Source organism: Malurus melanocephalus, unplaced genomic scaffold, assembly GCF_030028575.1.
Source record: "Malurus melanocephalus ecotype Western Australia unplaced genomic scaffold, MMel_1.1 scaffold_262, whole genome shotgun sequence".
NCBI lineage: Eukaryota > Metazoa > Chordata > Aves > Passeriformes > Maluridae > Malurus > Malurus melanocephalus.
Window position 1 is genome coordinate 402,926 of NW_026623494.1, and position 20,124 is coordinate 423,049.

Below are 20,124 nucleotides of genomic sequence, written 5' to 3' on the forward strand. Positions count from 1 at the left end.
CTTTTCTGAAGGATCAGAAGACTCACTTACTAACATTTTCTGGTCTGAATTTCAACTTTTCCCATGCAATGTTAATACTTTTAATGTAGAAATCAAAGCCTTAGTGGAGGAAAGATTATTTTGTCCATAATTTCCCATCCTTTTTTTTTTTTTCTGCTGGAAATCACCCATAAAATGAGATATGTCATCTCAGTCTCAATAATTTTTCAGTATTTTGTCACATTGAATTTCCATAGTACTTAAAGGTATCCTTTTGCTGTGAATTTTCCATGAAAAGAGACACACATTTTTGAAACTTTAATCAATAGGTTGGACCAAACAAAGATGTGAAGGGGGAAGGCACCCTAAGGGAAGGAGAGAGATTAAGATCTGCTTGAGAAGGACTGTGCACGTTCATTGAACTGWGATCATTGGATGGGTGTGGAAAGTAGGTGGAACAGACAATCTCGTGCATGTCTTTCTGTGAAACTGGAGAGGAGCTTTGAGGAGTGGCTTGGACTGGATAGTGCAGTGTGAGGTGATTAAAGGGGCCTCTTGCTTGGGAAGATTATTCCAAGGGTCATGGCAGGACTATAACTACACACTGGATCTCTTGATTCGGATTCAGTGTTGAATTTCAAAACACRTCAAAGCAGTTCTATCTCTAAGCATACTCTCCTATTCCACCCACCCCATTCTTTAGAGTAAGTACATATATGTGTATATGTATTTTGTAAACTGTATATACAYACACACACACACAGTGTGTACCACAAGCTGCTGCGCTTTCCCAGGACTGTTCTGCCAATTTGTGCTTTTCTAATACATAAGTACAAGGCTGGAATGGAAGAAACTGATTTTTATTCATGACCTCAACTAATATTTGAACTTACATTTTTCAGGGGTGAAAGGCTAATTCCCTGATCCTGCATAACCCTATGACTAATCCTTTTTAAGATGGAAACTAGAGCCAGAAGAACATAATTGGTTTATATTATTAGAGAGAGCTACCACARTCCCTTGTTTATGTAGCATTCAGGTGCTGTTATCTCTGTCCTTCAGCTTGTTTTTTTGCAAGCAGCTGCTAGTTTTGTCACAGCCAGAAGGCCTAGATGGGCTGGGGAGGGAGTGATGAACTGGCAATCAGGAGGCTGCGAAGTCCTGGTGGTGACTGTCCCATGAATCTATCATGGGACTATGGCTAACTAACTAATTTTGTTTCTTTGTCTCTTCTGTCACATTAAAATGAGGCTAAGGAAAGTCTGTTATGTACTTCTTGAGAGGGAATTGAGAGTTARTTTGTTAATGTTTTAAAATAAATTTAATTTTGCTATGCAGCTTATTTTCTTTTGTTTAAGTTAATGCAAAGCTGTCATGAGTGGTCTAAGCTGCATAAAAACRAGCCTGTAGCTCTCTGCCAATGCCAGCAGTAACAGATGGTCTGCTTCACAGGGTTGACCATGCATTCAACATGAGCTGAAATCTGGAACCAAGGAATAATTTGGTTTGGTGAATCAAATGAGTTCAAAACTTACATATAACTTTTTCATAAAGATAGATGTCAGGTTTCATTGTTCAGCACCAATTTCCACCAGTGTTGTCCCCAAGACAACATCAACTGTGCTGTCTTGAGCGTTCTCATGTGTCCACATATCAACTGAGATGTGAGGTGTCACCTGAGATCAGTCAGGTGGCTGATAAAATATACACAAAGCACAATTACAACTGCTTTTTTCCCAAAGGAGTGGAGGTCTGGCTCCTCTAGCCAGSTCTTGATTTTCACAAAACGTCTGGAAGTACAACAAACTCAAAGCTTGAGGCCAGGACTCAAATCTGATGCAATTTAGCAAAAGCTTAAAAGCTGCTGGGAAGGGCTAACAATAGGCCAGATATGCTAATAGAAGGCCTGATTATCTTAAGTCCAACTTTCATGGGAAGTTTAGGTTACAGGGGTTCTGTAATAGGACACTTYTGTCAAGACTACGTAGAGCTGTATCCACTTGTTGCTCCTCTCACATTTGTTCTTCTGTACCAGGGAAATGAGAACTGGGAGTGGAGCTGGAACATGGCAGACCCCTGGAAATAAAATATGAGTCAGACTTGGAGATTGCTTGATTAGAATATATAATCTTCTGATAACCACCAGCACGCCGACCAAATTATGTCCTGAGCTGAATTTTTATTCCCACGGTTACCTATGATTCATAGGTAGTAGGTTGACCCTGGCTGRATGCCAAACACCCTCCAAAGCCTCTCTATCACTGCCCTCCACAGCTGGACAGGGGAGAGAGCATGTAGGGAAGGGTCCATGRGTTGAGGTAAGGACCAAGARAGATCACTCACCAGTCACCATCACAGGAAAGACACTCAAATTTGGGGTATTATATGAATTTATTGCTAATGAAATCAGAGCARAATAATGAGAAGTAAAAACAGAYATTAAAAACATCTTTTCCCCACCCACCCCTCCTTCCCAGCTCTACCTTCTGTCCCCCAGCAGTGCGGGGAGACGGGGAATGAGGGTTATGGTCACTTCATCATACATTGTTCCTGCCCCTGCTCAGGGAGAGGAGTCTTTCTCCTGCTCCAGCATGGGCTCCTTCCCACGGAAGACAGTTCTGCATGAACTTCTCCAGTGTGAGTCCACCCAACAGACAACACTTTCCCATAAATTTTTGCAATGTGGGTCGCTCTTCCATGGAGTGCAGTCCTTGAAGGACAGACTGCACCAATGTGAGTTCCCCACAATGTACAAATCCTACCAGGAAACCTGCTCCAGCGTGGGCTCCTTTCTCCACAGGTCTGCAGGTCCCTGCCAGGAGCCCACTCCAGCATGGGCTTCCTATGGGTTCACAGCCTCCTCTCAGGCATCCACCTGCTCCAGCGTGGGGTTCCTCYAGWGGCTGCAGTTGGATCTCTGCTCCGGTACCTGGAGCACCTCCTGCCCTCCTTCTGCACTGACCTTGGTGTCTGCGGGGCTGTTCCTCTCACATGTTCTCACCGTGCTCTTCTCTGGCCACAATTACATCTGTGCAATAACTCTTTTTTTCCTTCTCAAATCCATTATCGGGGATATTATCATCATTTCTATTTGGCCCAGCCTTGGCCAGGGGCGCATCCATGGCAAAGCTGGCTGGCATTGGCTCTGCTGGACATGGAGGAACCTTCAAGCAGCTTCTCACAGGAGCCATCCCTGCTACCAAAATGTGGCCATACAAACCCAGTGCAGCAAGAATCTGCCCTTTGATGACCAGCAGGACCACCAGTGAGTCAGCAGTAGCTGATTTTGTGGTGCCATTCCGTTGCAATATAAGATGGATCATGTCTCTCAGGGTTGGGAGACAGACCAGATCATGGTGTRAATTTAAACTTATTGTCTTGATTCATTGCTCTGCCCGAATAACAAAAGCTGACCCACTGAATAATCTACCACCTGAGGTATAGCTGCTGTTAGGGGCAATGCTATGCGTCTRTCTTCAGGGGCAAACATCATAAAGGCTAAACATCAATTACTCTAGCAGTGTGTAAAAGGGAAAAAATATTGCAATAGATGAACTGGTGCAGTGCTCTTGTGATGGTCTTCATTGCAGGTGAGTTTCATCTATTAAAGTTATTAAGATGATTTTATGTGTATTAAATCATTCMGTGGACTGGGGTCTTCTTCTACTGAACATTGAAAATATTCATCTAGTTTAGGATTTGATTGTGTCAGTTTCAGAAAGAGTTCAAAAGAATTTCCAACTGCTTTTTCATCTGGGGTGCAGTAATAATCATGCTTTTCTTCTGGCACTCTCCTAGCACAAAGGACAAAATCATGTAGGACAAAGCTATTTTTATAATAAATGTTAACTATTCATACATTGACTGGAATTCATTAACTGTACAAAAAGCCTGGAGGTATGTTTGTGGAAGTAGCTCAGAATTGTTTTTTAACTCACTATGATTATTAACTCAAACAATAAGAAAGTAAATACTGCCAGACTTGGTATTGCTGGCATGCAGGATATGACTGAAAACAGAACAACAAATGAAGAATTCAGGAAGCAATTTGGAACATGCTGTGGTAGCATTATGTTTAAAACACACATAAAGGAAAAGAGTATATTAGATTTGTGAAGTGAAACTTGGCTGGCAGTAGATAAGGGCTGCACGGGTTACAGAGAAATGGTACRGGCCATGGATGACAACTTGGAAAGGAAGAAATGACAAAAATGGCCTTTTTTTCTAGTTTTGAATTTTAATTGGTACATTGCTGAAAACAGGATACTTGAAAAATGGACCAGATCATTAGGGGTTAGGCAATTCAAACTGTCATACTTTTAAGCTTTCAGAGAAGGGAAGGAAAACCAAAACTGATTCCAGTTTTTAAAGTTAAGGTTTCTAAAGTAGAATATAAAGACCAGTATTATACATCTTTTTCACTCAAAATCTCATAGGAGTCACATTAAAAAAGTGATTAGTAACCACTGAGATATGCAAATTGATAATACACAATTCTTTTGGCAGAAGAAGTCTAATAAATCTTTTCCCCACCTGTAGGTATGGGCAAAACTTGATCCACTTATCGAACACATCTGTAAATTAGAGACAGCAAGTGGTCATCCAAAACTTCTTTTCTTTTCACTTTCATTGGAAGTGAAAAGTGATTTTTGTCCTCTCCACACTAAGTGAAGAAAAATTCCTTTGTGTGTTGTAAAGGTGTTTGCATGGTGTAAGGGCAATGGGCACATAGGGGTCGTTTTATTTTCATTTCCACTCATAAACCCAGACCAGTCACTCTCAGAGCAGACATTTCAGGGAAGGAGCTGGAATGTTTCATTGAACCATGAAAAGTCAGGTCAGTATGAGGAGTAAGAAGGGCATGAGATACATTCAGCCACTCTGATAAGGTGCCATTCGCAATAATCACAGAGTGGAGAGAGAATAATCTCTGCAAGTTTGGGAAAATTGCCATTTTAGTCAGCATAAGAATTTGAGAAAAGCTCATATGTCTTCAAGGAGGGTTTTCCTGTAACTTTGGGGATGACACACCTTTAGCCTAAAATTAGGGTCCAAGCAGCTCAGCTCCATAGCTGTCCCATCAGCAGCAGTGGGGCATGGYGGAGTTTGGATATCTTCTTTAGGGTCCAGAGCAGAGGGGTTGCTGAGCTTTGAGATTACTTACTGCACCTTTTGAGAAAAGGAGATAGAGAAGAACAGCTCCAGAGCCTTCCCTCCCAAGTGTCTGCCTAACTGCAGTGTTGGTGATCTGCAGTCTTAGAACCATATATGTGCATGCCTTTTTGCTTTGTAATTTTTTTTTTTTGGGCCACCCTTTGGAACAAACTGGGCCTTTTCTTCAGTCACTTTTTCAGTAGCTATGATTCCCATTTCCTGGCATCACAGTCCTTCTGTCCCTATATTTATAGTAGAGTTTCTTCATTCCCGAATTTCTGTCTCAATCTTTGAAGAAGCTTTCATAATTTTACAAGAATTTCCTTTATTGAAAACTTTCCAGTCATGGGGGGCTGTTTATTTTTCTTTTTCTTATTCCACGCTAACATAATTTTAGAAAGCTCTTTTAAAGGTGTCCTCAGAGACCCTTGAAATTACAAGCGTTTTCCTGTCTTTTCCCCTGTGTTTGAAACATGATGGCTCACACTGTTACATAAGTTTCCTGTTTCAGTCTTGCCTTGATGATTGTGGGTGTTGCTTTGGTCATGGGACCAAGTGGGTGAAGCTGGAGGAGGATGGTCTAATGGGTTTATTAGAATGGCAGCATTTACATTGCCTTGTGCAGTCCTGGCTAAAACTGTGTCACTGAAACACCACTAAGCAGTGAAAAGAAAAACTAATTGGAAAGGTTAGGGAGCATGCTGGAAGACCATGGAATGGTTTGGGTTGGCCAATGGTGAGCTTTCTGACCATTTACGGGACTCCCTGGCAGTCGCACTCCCAGCCCCTTCACAGCAGGCAGCTCCAGGGTCCCAACAGGACTCTGCTTGACTCCAGACACACCCCACACTCACATACAGGCASACCAGGCTTTCTTACCCCAGATTTCAACCCCAGATTCAACCCTGGGTTTTCCAAAGCACTCTTAGATGACTTATTTCATAAAGCAATTTATTCATAGTGCAGTAACAGAGAAATGGTGAGCTGGTGTCTTTGAGGGGGGACCYGGAACAAAGGAATCCCTTTGGAGGGCTTTTATACCCTCATAGTCCAAATCTGAACTCTTCCTCCGGATCTTCTAAGTGTCTGGTCACCTGGCTGGGTCACAGGTCCCAGTGTCTTTTGTTATGCRATTGTCAGGAGCTCATGGCTTGGGCCTAAAAAATGTCTGTCCCCATCTTTTTTGTAGGACCACTGTAAGTATTGAAAGACTGCAGTAAAATCTCCCTGGACCCTTCTCTTCTGGCTGGACAATCTCAGCTCTCTCAGCCTATCTTCATAAGAGAGGTGTTCCAAGCCTCTGCTCACCTTCATGGCTTTGCTTTAGAATTGCTCCAAGATGTCCTTGTCCTTCTTGTTGGGACCCCAGAGCTGGACACAGCACTGCAGGTGGGGTCTCACGGGCAGAGTAGAGGTGCAGGATGCCCTCCCTTGCCCTGCTGCCCACATTGCTTTGATACAGCCCRGGACAGGATTGGCTTTCTGTGTTGCCAGCTCATGCCCAGCCTGCCAGCCACCAGCACCCCTGGGTCCAAGATATACTCTTATTCACTGAACACAAAATCTTCTTTTCTTGCATGAGACTGGAAAGGCTTCAAAAGAAAGGAAAAAGGAGCCCAACACTGCATGTCACAGGACTCTCCTGGTTTTGTGACTCCTACAGGAATACTGACATTTGTAATGCCCGCAGGAATATGCCAGCACTGCTGTGTTGCAATGAGATTTTGGCACTTGAGTAATAGTGCYTATGAGCCTTAAAGTGCACTTTGCTAGTTCTGTCTACTTGTACTGCTGGTATTGCTGTCTCGTGTCAGATATTAATTTAAAGGGGTGTTGTTAAGAACTTTAGTTGTTTGGGGAAAAAAATCAAATGTTAGACTGGAATAAAGTATGTGTTTCTAAAATTTATGTTGGTGTCAGCAAAGCCTTTCTGAAATTCATGTTTATATAAAGCAAAGGTTCTACTGGAACAAAGTTCCCAGTAATAGTTTTTAATACTGAGACTCTAAATCATTGCACTTGAGGTCAGGATCAAGACAGGGCAATGGATCTTCTTCAAGGCTYTCACTTTTTCTTATTGGTCTAGTGATGTGAGAACTTGCAAAGGTCGGAGGGGAGCCCTTCAATATCTCCTAGTACTGGTTATGTACCAGCCTGGTAAGCTTTGAATTGCTGTAGYCCACACAATTTGCACTGTCACCAAAATCACCCTGATCATTCTTCAGGCATGAAATCCAACTCAGCTGACTGTCTAAACACCCTTAACATTTGTTGCAATTGATTAAAATTSACCCCAAAAGTTTACTGGCTCATTATAACACACATTTGCAATAATTTCATTCATACATRTTCCTTTAAAATGTATGTGTAAAAAATAACATCCTTCTATAGAGTTTACCCTAAATATTCACATACATATTGTGATGGTATTTTGGGCACAAAACTTTCACACAGACCCTGTGTAGCTTGCATAGGCAATTACAGATTGATTGGATATGGATGGGACAATTGCAAAGTCACTCTTAACCACTTTTAGGGCAGAAAGCTGTTATCTTCCTAAGTGTAATGCCTTCCTTGCCCTGATGTTTGCTGTCTTCTTTCTGCAGAGACTATCCAGAAAATTCTGTCTTGTTCTACTTCAGGTCCACCACTTTATTCATAATTGTTCTGAAAAGTCTTGGTTTAAGTACTACACAAATATGCAGTCTTTTAAAATACAACTCTTATGTTTGTGTAATTCACCTGTGTTTTTCAACACTCTGAATATTAAGTCCAAAAAGCAGACAAAATAATATCCATGTGCATTTTTATATTACATGCACGACTTTACATCATATTCATATTAATAGAATAAGATATATCCTCCATCAGTCGGAATACCAGACAAGGCAATTGACCCGTAAAAGTATTGTATCTATCCCATTTCAGAGATGATAATAAAATTCAATTAAAATCAAGACAAGTTGTCAAGCAACTTATAATTAAATATATTTGTAGTGTTTGATTAGATTCATTTTCTGTTCTGGAAGATAAAGCAAAAAGGACTGTTACTAATAGTTATCCAAGTTACTCCGCTTAAAGATTGTTATTAACAGTTATCCGAGTTACTCCAGCTTAAGGGTTGTTATTAATAGATAYCCGAGTTACTCCAGTTTAAGTATCTCTCTCCATAGGATTTTCTAGTGATCTTAAAGGCCTGATTAACTGTGTATTTGCTTTTTTATTTCACACAATTTGTCAGCTAATGTGGCTATACTATTATTTATAAGTTCTCAATTAGCTTTTATTATCCATTTATTATCTATTATTTCTAACTGATAGGTTTGCTTTATCTTAAATCAGTTCTTCTATATGGATAGGTTTCTGCCACCTTTCCTTTCCTTTTGTTTAGTTGTTTTGTTTGATATGTTTTGTTTTGTTTTGTTTACTTTTTTTTTCATTTTCTTCTCTGTACTCTGAAAAAATACTGGTTTTCACATGTCACTTAAAATGAGACATTTTAGTGTTAATTTCAGTGTTCAAGAGTAGATCTCTCCAAGTTCCGTGAAATAGCTGATCTCTCTCGCTCTGTCTCTCTCTCTCTCTCCTCTTGAAGGCTCACACCTAGTCCACCATCCTCTCAACTGTTAATTACATAAATGTGCTATGTAGGACTTTGTCAGTGTTTGTCCTTTTTATTTTTCCATTGATTTTGTAGCCAATGGAACCCCCTCTTCTAAGTTTCTCTCGTGCACCTCCTCACATGCCTCACTGAATTTAAAAATACACTCTGTGAATTTGAATGGCTCATTTTCATGCTAATTGTATTGCATCTGCTTTTCTTGTTCTGCAGTTTTAAACAGTTTAGCTACTCTAGCAGTTAGACAGTTTTTTGTATCTGGTTTTTCTTTTTCTTCCGAAACTTTTCAGAATGAGTGTTAGAGGAGTCTCGGAGCTGATGCTGCCTTTTCTTTTCTTGTTTTCTGCTTCTGGGATTTGTACCATATTTGGCTCTCTTATTTATACAATGCTTCACTCTTATCCCTCTTTCTTAGGTCCAAATTGCTGCAGGGTATTGTTAGCAAATGTTAMAACCCTGACTCATTCCTGTGGTTTTTTATCTTTTCGAGCCTTTTGTGCATCTCTCAAAATTTTCCTTGCTTATTGGAACTCTGCATTAATTCAGCCAAAGAAGYGATTCCCAGTCAAATTCAGAGGTTGCTGGTGCTCCAGCTGTGTTACTCTTCACTACCCCAATGGTTTTCCCTCATTTAAGCCATCACTCCATGGTGGTTTGCCTGTTTAAGGATGCTGTCTTTTTAGTTGCTGTTTTAATTTGCTCGGAATGTCAGCAAATAGCTCTCACATCTCTATCCCTTCCCATTTATTACAGTATTGTTGCTTAAAAGAGCTGCTGGTTTCCTCTGCATGTCTGTCAGAGCTGGGTTTGGAATAATGCACAGTGTGGTGAWTAATAATGCCACGGTGGTGAGTTCCTCTCTGGTTTTCCCAGCACAGTTATTATCATCCCCTACGCTGGATTCGTCTGGATCACTCTCTTTTCATCCTGGTGTTGCAGGTGTCCCAAAGAGTTGTAGCCAACATATTCTGACTTTGTGCTTACAGAGCCAGTTTCACTCTATCTCTTTCACTCATCTACAAGGTCAGCCCTGGCAGGAGAATAGTAGGGGTCAGTAGCCTGCCTGATTCTGGAAAAAAACCTGCACCTATGATTCTCTTTTGGTTTTCTCTCATGCTGCTAGCTCTTACTGAAGGTTCCAGGAGATTKACTTAGCCACCTTACACCATTTGAGTTTACAACGTAAAGAAACAGCCTTCTGCTTTTCACAGCCACATTCCTCTCTGTTAAATCTGACACATCCCAATTTGGMAAAATCTTCCAAATTTAAGCCTGTTGTTTTAAAATGTTTTCCAAGACCGGGGTCATTTGAGTGCACTTGAGCAGTTGCCACCAAGCATCTGGGAAGTGGTGGCATCCTCACAGTGAGGCTCATCAAGCTCCAGCCCGACAGCATTACAGGGATGCTCTCAACCTTAGATGGATGTGCAACCTTAACTGGTACAGCAGCTTCATTGTCTCACAGCCAGGACTGGCAAATGCTGCTCTCCTCCACTGCTGTCTTCTCAGTCACTTGGACTTCAGTTTTGCCTTGGAAAATGCACCCCGGCAGAAAGAGGCTGAGTGACAGAAAGTCTGCAAAGAGGAACCGACATCTGATCTCAGGGAAGGGTGCAAATATGAACAAAGTGCTGGTTCTGTCTTCAGCTGGTTGCTGACCTGCTTCCTTCCTGTCTGTGTGGTCAGCAGTGGGCGGTCAGAGAGGATGTAGGCAGGGGGAGAGATCCCCAAGTTTTGGGRGTRTAACAGATTGGTTATAAATTGAGTRCTTTCACCCTTTAATATTTATGCAGCATGTCCACAAAAAGCAAAGGAAGGTTAATTTTAGATTAAGTTATATTTTAGTGCAATACAAATCTGAAGAGTGGTTATGAGACTTCAGTGGCACAACCGACATGAAAAAGTGATTTTTTTTTTTTTTTGTCTGATCAGTACTCAAGGGGGTATTAACATATAAAATCTATAAGTTTTCATGAATGGCTGAAGGTACATTAATTATTTCATCAGTTTCACAGCCTATTGCAGACAGAYTTTAGTGAAACTGGTCACTGCTCTATTAATTATTAAATGAGGCTATATTGCCCCTAATGGGCTTGAACTATCACTAAGAATGTTTTAGGTTTTGACCATCCTAATAATAGTCTCACCTGTCTCATTGCATGGTACAATTACATTAATGTTTTACTTTCTGACTGCTCTAGAAGCAAAACTTTGGTAACATAATGGTAGGATATATGCAGGTTTCAACACAGTTTTGATCTRTGCTCCCTTTCCAAGTGCCATTATATCAAATCCATTAAGTGCTTACAATGCACAGGCTGAAAAAATGACTATCAGAAAAAAAAAAGTGCCATATTTCTGTGTCTCAGTGACTCAGCAGCAGATCTACTGAATCCACAAACAAAAATCTAGTTTTCAGTCCTGCAAACTAGATTTTATTCCTCATAGTCAACTGAGCTCTTGACTTTACAATTAACAGCATTGCTAATAAAGAAAACTCTTTGAAATGTTCACAGCCATGCTGTGCTCATTTCAATCCAAAATTGTTCTGACAGGCCCCGGTCTTCCCCATGAAGACATTTCTGAAATTATTTGAGACTGTGATTAGCAGGGACAAACCTTACCTTGATTTCCAAAACCCCTGTAAAATAAACAGAATTTGAAGCTAAATAATCCCATTGTTTTTAAAGTCTGTAACAAAGCAAATTGATATTGCTATAACTGAAAGAGAAAATGTAGAACTTCAGTCACYTTATAGATTCCTTGAATACTTTAGTTAATTTAGCACCAGTTCTAATCCAGCAAAGAAGTATTTATGTTTGAATATGATTTAGTTTGACTGTTACTGAATACCTTGACCAGAAGTAAATGGTCCTCTTTCCAGTGACCTTAATCCTTCAGAGCAGAGATGWGATGTTCAAATTACATATCCTGGCTTGCTCTTTCTTATGTGCTTTAATAAGCTAAAAGGATTTTTAAAATTTAAACTAATTATCTTTAAGCAAGAGAACAGTATTGTTACTGGCAGAATTGGTGCAATTCATCTGTTTAATCATAACCATTTTCACAAACTGATGCACCTACACTCTATACCTAGTAGGTGCATAGGGAGTATACTCTTTATATATTAGTTGCTGAGTTAAGACAGGAGCTGGATCAGAAGAAAAAGTTTTAATTCCTATTTCTTCAGAAGCATCTCTTCCTTTGCCCAAAATGTCTTGGAGGATGGATCCTGAAAGACAACGKTTTTTTTTTAATTTTGAAAAAAATGTTTTTAAAGGGTATTAGAGAGTGGAGTTTGTTATTGCCTGTAAACTCTTCACTAGTTTTAATTTTTTGAACATACAGTACAAAGATCACAAGGGTACCGTAGACTTGTGTTAAATTCTCTCTGTGAACAGGCAAATAACTTCCTGTGCTCTGAGCTCTGAATTCTGTTATTCTGATCTCTGCTCCCAGCAGTGCAGCACACAGCAGTCCAAAACCTCTACCATTTAATATGGTTTTGCAGGTTTCCTTAGTGTACACAATACAGCTTCCGAAAACTGTGTGAAACGAAGTGGATAAATGTTGTGGTGGCTGAGACCACCCCAGAAAATGCTGAAGGGCTAGACAGCCCTGGGATAGCKGGAACTCAGTGGTGGAAAGATCATGATAACCCCCTTGGGAATTAGATGGTTTCTGCCATGAATATGTAAATCCTGGTACCCTGGTTGGATTTAACATGATCCCTCACTCTACCTACCCCTTCCCCTATGGTCACTGTATTCCCTTTGCCTCCTCTCTCSGCCCAACTTCTCAGGTAACTGGCCCCCAGGTGTGGCCAGATAATTCCACCCCCTCCTCTTTTGCCAGTAGAAGTCCTTTGGGAATAGACTCCTGGAATAAGCTATGCTATTGAGCTCTCTGTTTCTTTGTCTCTGGTAATGTATGGACTATCAGTCCACTGGGTGTGTGTGCCTGCCACTCATCAGCCTGGGTGTTGGTTTATACTCCTGCACGGCACCGAAGAATTGCCGGCCAAAGTGATCTCCACAGCTGGGGAYGCTTGTGGCATAYRCAGAGMGATCAGACCACACTGGACASCCCCCAGAACATGTTAGATAAAATGTCCCCTCTGTAGGACTGCTGATTGTGGGTGTAAAACTGCTCCCAAGGTCTTCTGAAAATTGATAGGCCATAGCTCTGCTTTCATTGCRAAGGTTTCAAGCAGCTGTTAGCTCTGCTCTATCACCATGTGATATATCATACTGCTCTGGGCATTTATTTTTCTTGTCTCCATCACACACAGTGTGCCTGTGTCTTTTTCTTGTCAGGCAGAATTAAGTTCAGATATGATGTTGAGGCTAGTGAGCTTTTTTACACGCCAGAAAATTGGAGTCTAATAAATTGGTGTAATTTACATAAGAAAGCAAGAGTGATGAAAGGTGGCAGTAAAAGTAGCCAACAGGGAAGTAAATGAAAATATTTCAAGACTGCAACAAGATACAAAAAGTATTTTGAAACACTTGAACAAATGACATTTGACAAATGTTCTTTTATCACCCATCATAGTTTTTTTTTTTTGGTCAGTTTTGTTTTCAGCTGGCAGCAAGCCAACAACTTATGCTCTATGAGTTCTTTGGTGCTTTGAAAGACTTAGCTGGAATCTCATCATCCTCTTCAGTCCTTGAGGAAACAATGGGATTTTGATGGTTGAATCTTCAGGGCTGATAAAATGACAAGAAGAATAGAGAGCACAGGTGATATTTGGATTCCTGATCTGTTACACAGGTCATAGTCCAACTTCTAAAATAGCACTGCCTTGTTATCTGTGAAATCCTATTTTATCTTTCTTCCCTTTYGTAACATGAAGTTTGTCATTCTTCTTACACCTTCAGGATTTTACATCTTGATATTATTTCTGTATATTTCATCTCCTCAGCTGTTAAGTGTTCCTTTTCTAGTTGCATAGCAGAGCTGTTTGGAAAGGTCTACCTCTCCTGCCCTAGAAATGCTTTTCTGAGCTTACCTACCAGTCTACACATCCCTTTCATTCAAGTACTCCCCTAAAAGTTACTTCTATTCTTATAAAAAGTCAACTAACTGCCAGTGTGTAGGAGACATTACACAGTCACTCTGCATAACAAAAAGATTTGAATATGCAAAAGATTGTTTTAGTCTTTTTCCTTCTAGTGTATATATTTCCCTTTTGTTATTGCCTAAACTTTTTATCTGTTTAGAGGAATAGTTAAGACTGTTTCTTCTCAGAGATTTATTTATTTCCATGGAATTCCAGAGATTGTTGGAAAATTGAAAATGCTAATAATCAATAATGCTGGGAATGTCATAATACTGAAAATGGATGTAGGAAAAAACCCGAAGTCAGGMAAAAATAATCTCACTTTTATATCACTATAGTCMCATCGTAATAGCTYGTGTCACATGCAACACCTACTTTTAAGAGTCCTCRTATTTTCTCCATTATCAYAGCTTTTCACTACAGCTTTTAAAAKTTACATTCATATTTGGGCATGAATAGTGAGCGTATACAGCATTCTACGTGACTCATGTCTTATGCAATGCTTCATGGGAAACTCCTGGAATGATTTAYTGCAGGATAACCTTTTTCACTTTGATGGCTTATGCTTATCCTGAAGAATAATCAGAGTTTCATTTCCTTCATTTGTTTCCAGTAGACGACTTCTCAGCTTTCAGACGAAATTCTCATTAACTCATTGGTACTCAGAGTTCCATTTCGCACCATTCAATGCTCAGCRTATTTTGGTTACTGAACCACCCAGWTCTTCATCTGTACCTTGGTATYTTCTACACTRCTAATACCAGCTCAAYTTGTGACCATGTCAGTGTATTTACCCTCTCTAATCTCCATCCAGTTTGTCTTCCTTCAAGAGTGTTTGTTGTCACTCATTTCTTTGCCACCATGCAGTTTTACTCCTCTCCTGGAATACAGCTTTTAGACCACTGGTTGGAAAGGCACGAGGTTATGAAGGTCTCCTCTTCCAAATGCAGCAGCTTTTGTTCAATAAGTTCAACATAACTGCAGAGAAGAATGGATGGCTTGACATTGGTGCAGTTCAGAAAATGTGAGACAAAGAGCCAGAGACCTCTTGCATAGAGCCTGAACCACTGCTGCAATGTGCACAGGCTCTTCGGAGCAGTGACTCATCCTAAACCATAGAAGGTCACTTGACACAGTAATGTCATGGAAGAGTTCAAATYTGCCATGGATCCATGAGCAGAAGATTATCAGAAGAACTGGACGCCCCAAACATCCACAAGAAAACCTGAGGAGCAGTGATTGTGAACCTGATAGTGTCTAATGATGGGAGAAGCCACCAGAGGAGAAACAKCAGGAGAAGGTACAAAACTATGGCTGTTTGGAGCAAAGGCTTTCAATATTCTCTTCTGTAACATTCTGACAGAGAGGAGGCAGATCAGCAGATAATACAGTAGGCTGAAAAGTGGCTGAACAGCTGAGGTCAGAGGATTGTGATTGTGGCAGGAAGTCCAGTCGACGGCCAAAAACTAACGATGCACCCCAGGGGTCAACAATGGTTCAGTTTGAGTCGGCAACTTAATTAATAGTCAGAGTACTGGGGCAGAATGCACCTTTACAATTTTGCTGATAACACAAAACTGGGAGAAGTGGCTGATATGCCAGAGAGTTGTGCTGCCACCCAGAGGGATCTGGACAGTCTGGAGAAAYGGACTGACAGGAATCTCATAAAGTTTAATGAGGGGAAATGCGAAGTACTGCACCTGGAGAGGAACAACCCCAGGCGCCACTATACACTGGGGGCCACCCAGATAGAAAGAACCTTGGCAAAAGGGTTAAACACCAGCTTGAACGTGACYCTTGCAAAACCAGCCAACTGCATCCTGGGCTGCRTTAGGGAATRTATYRAGGGAGAGAAAGGTGTTTCCCCTTGGCATGGGTCAGGCCATACCTGGAGTGATGTGTCAARTACAGGATACCTATGGACACACTGAAGAGAGTCCAATCGAGGCATGATGAAGGGACTGGAGCATCTCTGCAACAAAAAGGCTKAGAGGGATCTCATCAGTGTCTATAAATACCTGAAGGTTTGCTCTGAGGGAGTAAAGAGGATGGAATCAGGCTCTTTTCAGTGATGCCCAGTGCCAAGACCAGAGGCAGAAACACAGAAAGCTCCCTCTGAACATCAGGAGCACTGGAACAGGCTGTCCAGAGAAGATGAGGAGTCTAAGCATGTGTTTTGTTGAAAGTTTTCAGGAGCCATTGGGATAAAGGTCTGAATAACCTGATCCAATCCTTCTGTGAGCAGAATGTTGGGCTAGAGGCCTCYTGAGTGAGGTCCCTTTCAACCTGAATTATTCAGTGATTCTATAAGGCTCTCATACATTTATCTTCTATGATAAGTACTGTCTTGGAGATAGTACTCTGATTTGTTGCTCTAGTCCACGGCTATTTTCCTGGTATATTTCAAGTACAAAAATGTACCCATGATTAGTTCATTGCAKGACCAGGACACCAATGAACATTAGTGCTTGTAGAGATAATATTGTTRTATGCTGTGTCACATTTCTCCTATGTTTTTCAGATTTCAAACAATGCATCTGATTGCCAGCAACAAACTCAAAATCTGAAAAGAAAAAAGTGAGATTGCCTTCTTATTGTTTCATTATCTGCATTTAATAAACGAAATGGTTTCATTAGAATTTTGTTTTCAATCCAGGTGAGCTGAGGGTGTCACTCTGTTCCTTGGTACACCAGAACTCAAGCAGCTTAGTAAGAAAAAGAAGATATTTTGCCTAGTTAGTATTCTATCATCTCAATGGGGGCGATGACTCTGCTAAGTAAGAAAGTATCATTATATATATTCTTGTCTGACCTTGGTTACATTTTAAGCGCACTAGAGTCGAGAAATGTGTTTCAGCTTGCTCACGTCTCATTGTGGTACCAGGGCTAGATTTCATTTTGAAAGGCAAGGATAATCTGTTTGCTTGCTAACTTTACTGTGTATTTTCACCATGGTTTCAGTGAAAAAAAAAGGAACACTGAAGAGGTGTACATGAGTGATACAGTAGAAATGATGGAGGTATGCAGTGCTTTGTTTGAGTCAATGCAAAAAAGGCAATGCCAGCCATCACAAGGTACTGAAATTAATTTTAATGACAATATAGAGRTGCAGAGCCAGATAGAGCAGAGAAACGTTAAAAGCATTTAGATAAGTTAGATGGATTCAATTTGTTCAGACCTATTGAAATTGACTCTAAAGTCATTAAAGAACTTAACCATTAAAAATTGCCTGCAAGAATTTCTGTAAGTGAGGGGATCCCAGCAGACAGCAGAGAGCAAAATTTAAAATCAACAAGATTAAATTCAATACAGGTAATAGTGGAGAATGACTATATGGAAGAGGAAATCAAATGCACAAACCTAAAAATGATGAGTAACCCAACTGAAGAGATGGAGAAAAACGATTTAGGAGTGCAATAAATCAGAAACCAACCCAACAAGTTACCATGTCAAAGAAATTGAGGCACAGTGCAGTGTTTGATTTTTTTTTTTTTTTTCCAGAAATACAGAAGGGTTGTTTCCTGCATTAATAGAAGAGGAAATAATGAGGTAGAGTGTTTTTTTTCCCATCTGCTATGCACTTAGCTAAGCTAAGCCTTACTGAAATGCTACATACACTTTGAACTTGTTTAAGTAAAATGTAGACAAATTCTGATTGCTCTCAGAGCTCTTTCCAAGATTAATTAAACAATTACATAACATGAYTTCAGAGGAAGACATAAAGAAATTGGACATGTTTAATCCAGAAAAAGAAAACATAAGACAAAGTATAAAGACAGCATTCTGGTTGTAACAAGTTGCTATGAAATACACAATGACCAATTGTTGTCCATGTGCACTATGATTGGAGGAGACAGAAAGAAGTAATATGATTTATTGCAATAAAGAAAAATGGGTTCTTATTTTAAGGAAAKATTTTATTTGGGGCTTGGAGACAGCTTTCTGTGTGGAGATAATGAAAAATCTAGACTAAAGAAGGTAAACCAAGCTCAGGCTGGAGGCTTAAGGTTTGCTACCAGAGAGGTAGGTCCTAGGAACCAGGGGAATTTGTACTCCAAAAGCAGATTTTTTGGAAGCTCTTGACTGCAAATCAAAGAAGGTCATAACTCATTCATGCCCTCCCACATACACGCCTGTAAAATGTGCAATTACTTATTCATGTGCCTGGCAATGCTGATGTTGAAGAGACATCAACAAGCTGTGTGAAACATGGAGCCTGAAATTGAGCAGAATGCATGCTGAACAATGAATGGGCAGCAAATGGAAATGCAGACTGCAAGAGGGCACATCCCTTCCAACATAAAAGGGAAATACATTAACATCACTAGTGGKTTTTTTGCATTGTAATTAAGTTCTCATTTTGTTCCACTGGCTCTTTGCATCAGCCCTGTTGCCTACCTATGAATGCCAATAAGGATGAAATGTTTCTGTCAAAGAGGTTTATGTGATAAGAGATGTCTGGATTTACGGAAGAAAGAAGAGGCAGGCTCTCTATCTACACAAGTTAACTGGGTTTGGTAATAACAGAACAGCATGTGTTGGAAAAGATAATTAAGGCATGAAGTTTACAGTATTGTGAAATAYCCTATAAGGATGGATAATTGTATTAGAAAAACACCTCTCAGTGGGGAGCAGCTCCATGCCTGAAGAGTCTTCAGAAGTGTGAAATACAATGTATAAGTACATCTAATAAATAAGAAAGACCAGTCAGCTCTAACATTGATTTGCCTGGGGAAGACTGACATCCCTGTGAGTCAGGTATGCAGATCTCATGTGCAGAATGGATTTCATTTTTGCTYGAAGAATTGGCAAAGTTTATGCAATCTTGCCTATACGCTCAGAGGGAAATTTTTTTCAGAATGAAAACTGGTCTACGTGTCTATAAATATCCATTTGTTTATGCATACATTTTCTTTGATCAGTAGACTGCATTCAAAACTATTGTAAAGAGCAGGCAACAGGAGTGTGTCATTTAACATCTCTTTACATTAAAAAGTGATTAAGCATCCAAGTTACTCCTTTAGAGAAAAGTACATTACCACTTATCTTCATCCATTGCAGAACATAGTGCCTTCATGAACCAAAAAAATTTTATCAGTGAATTAATGAAATAATTTATGCTGCTAAAGGAAATAAGGTGTTTTTAAAAAGTAGGTTTTTTTTCTTCCTCATTTTGCTTTTGTAACACTTGTATCGGCACATTTCTTCAGAGGAAAATAGTTCATGGATTATTTCTTAATTAATAGGATGAGAAAAGCTAAGAAGGAGGGTTTACAACAGGCCACTATTTTGTATGTCCCAAAGCCTGTCTATCAACATCAACACACTTGAGTGCCCATGCAAACAGAAAGGATGACCAATAAATCTAAGATCTGCATGAGTAATCTCTTCCCTGAAGGATAAGTTTCTGAACTTGTAGTGAAACTGAGGAGTAGAGTGATTCTTCAGTTTCATGACATTCTTTTCCATCTACTCCAACCTAAATACAGGTAACTGGTGGCAGGATGTACATAAACACRGGGAATAAGTTAGAAGGCATTTGTGTTAATTCAGCACTCTTTGTCATGCTAATTCTTTGGTACCTCAAGTGGCTGTTCTTCCAGAATATCTACAAGGTGATGTGGAGTATTTATGAATATTTGAAGAAGGTTTCTTGCTCATTGTAATTATGCTAGTGCTAAATAGCTGAGAAAAGCAGATCAGTTTGCTGTATCATCACTGTGCTGTCCCATTGTTTTGCAAAGGCCGTCAGGGTCTGTTGAACACAGACAGCATTTAGGGTAGTTTAAGACATGAAAGATAGTTCTTCCTGTTAGAAATTAAAATTTTAGAAGAAATGGGTATGCAAGATGCAATCTCACTGTGAAACTCCAAAATTAAAATTTTCACTATTTTTATTTATTCATTTCTATAGTTTTAGTTGACCCTTTACTTGAGGCCAGTATGGATAAATATAAAGATAATAGGATAAAGCTTAAGAGAACTGCGTAATTCTATTTATTTAAATTTTTAGAATTCATTCTTTAGCATAGCAGGTGAGTCTGCAAGTGTCTTCTGCATTGAAAACAAGGTGTCAGAGAAACTTAGGGCTGCTTCATCTGTCTGGTATTTTTGACTACTGCTGAACTTCTTGTTCACAGTCTCAGTAACTGCAAATTAGTRAAGCAGATGAGATGCTTTTTTGATGAAGTGGTGGGGGGTTTCTTCTGAAATAGATATTTAATAAAGCTCAGGTTAACTGCATCTCAAGAGTGCTTTCACCAAAGGCATCTACAGTAGAGTTGCATYAGATCCTTGCTGGCCTCCTTCA